Consider the following 2,254-nt stretch of genomic DNA (forward strand, 5'->3'; position numbering starts at 1 on the left):
TAAGATTGACTTGAAAAGTGGTTATCACCAAATACGCATGAAAGAAGGGGTTGAGTGGAAAACAGCATTTAAAACAAAACATGGTCTGTATGAGTGGTTGGTCATGCCTTTTGGCTTAACTAATGCACCTAGTACCTTCATGGGGTTAATGAACCATGTTTTGCGTTCTTTTATTGGTCAATTTGTGGTAGTCTACTTTGATGACATTTTGATCTATAGTAAGAGTGCAGAAGAGCATGTTGTGCATGTACGAATGGTCTTAGATGCACTTCAAAAGGCAAGCCTCAATGCTAACCTTAAGAAGTGTACTTTTTCCACTAACCAACTTGTCTTCCTAGGTTATGTTGTGAGTGAACAGGGAATACGAGTTGACCAAGAAAAGGTGAAGGCCATAAATGAGTGGCCAATTCCAACCAGTGTAAGTGAGGTAAGGAGTTTTCATGGCTTGGCAAGCTTCTATAGACGCTTTGTCAAGGATTTCAGCACCATTGCTGCCCCACTTACAGCCATTATCAAGAAAAATGTGCCGTTCCAATGGGAAGAAGAACAAGCTAAGTCTTTCCAATTACTTAAACACAAGCTCACACATGCACCTGTATTAAGTTTACCTAATTTTGACAAGGCTTTTGAAGTAGAGTGTGATGCTTCTGGTGTAGGTATTGGAGCTGTGCTAATTCAAGAGGGGAAACCAGTGGCCTACTTTAGTGAGAAGTTGAATGGTGCTTCGTTGAACTACTCGACTTATGACAAGGAGTTGATGGCCTTGGTGCGAGCTCTCCAAACTTGGCAACACTACCTCAGACCTCGGGAATTCATACTCCACACTGATCATGAATCGCTCAAACACATCAAATCACAAACCAAATTGAGCAAAAGGCATGCGAGGTGGGTAGCTTTCATTGATAGTTTTGCTTTTGTCATCAAATATAAGGTTGGAAAGACTAATGTAGTGGCCGATGCACTTTCTAGAAGGTATACACTAATCACTACATTAGACACTAAGTTGATTGGCTTTGAATTCATTAAGGATTTATACGCAGCTGACCTAGACTTTGGTGAGATTTTCACAACCTTGCCACGAGTTACTCGTGAGCATTATTCTATGTCGCAGGGGTTCTTGTACTACAAAGGTAAACTATGTATTCCAATGTGCTCCATGCGACTTTTGTTGGTTAGAGAGGCTCATGGTGGAGGCCTCTTGGGACATTTTGGAGTGGCCAAGACCTTGTCAATTCTCCAAGAACATTTCTACTGGCCTCGCATGAAGAGGGATGTCGAGAGGCATACACAAAGGTGTGTAACTTGTCACCAAGCAAAATCAAAGGTACATCCTTATGGACTCTACACTCCTTTACCCATTCCACATGAACCTTGGGTAGGACTTTGTACTTGGATTGTCCAGAACTAGATAAGGGCATGACTCCATTTATGTGGTAGTTGATCGGTTCTCAAAGATGGCTCACTTCGTTCCTTGCCATAAAACTGATGATGCTAAACATGTGGCTGATTTATTCTTTTAGATAGCCACGCTGCATGAATAAATCTCCACGCAAATTAATGGATTGCAAAGGCATTGCATTTTTTTACTAGAAAGCAAGGAATAAAAGATGTTTTTCCCATTGGGGAATATTGTCGAACACCTGGCGTGTGTCAGAGGCCAGTCAAAAGAAAGAGAACTAAAAACTATGCTAAAAACCTAAAACTAGAGGCGTCCCATTTGCTTCTGTACGTTCTCCCCTTAAAAAGCCAAAAGAAAGATGACTAAAGGCTATCTCCGGTGGTCCCCACACATGTGGACAAAGCCTCCAAATTACTTCTTGTTCCAAGTCTCTGTACGTTCCTTTCTTTGAAGAGCCCAAATGACTAAATGCCTTTCACTAGCTTTGTGGTCCCCGCCAATTCAAGGGCCCAAGGATTGAAGCCCTTAGAAATCTCCATTTTCTACAGAAAGTCCCTCCTTTTTGGTAGTTTTCTGCTTCATTCCCTGAAATTAAGTCCAGATACCAAATATAAGTAGATATCAACAATTAACACAATATTTGGCAGAGATAAAAGGGAAAATTAATAATAAAATTACTAACAAATGATACCCTATCAGAAAACTTCTTTCCTCTCTACATGTACCTCCTCATTTTTCTTCATTGGATACAATATCATTAAAGTCTCCAGCTACAACCCATCTTTCCCCCCACAGACTTTTCCTTTTTTCTATGACCTTCCACTGTTGTTTCCTAACCCGATGGTCACAACTAGC

The sequence above is a fragment of the Coffea eugenioides genome, chromosome 4, assembly GCF_003713205.1.
Source record: "Coffea eugenioides isolate CCC68of chromosome 4, Ceug_1.0, whole genome shotgun sequence".
NCBI classification, from domain to species: Eukaryota; Viridiplantae; Streptophyta; class Magnoliopsida; order Gentianales; family Rubiaceae; genus Coffea; species Coffea eugenioides.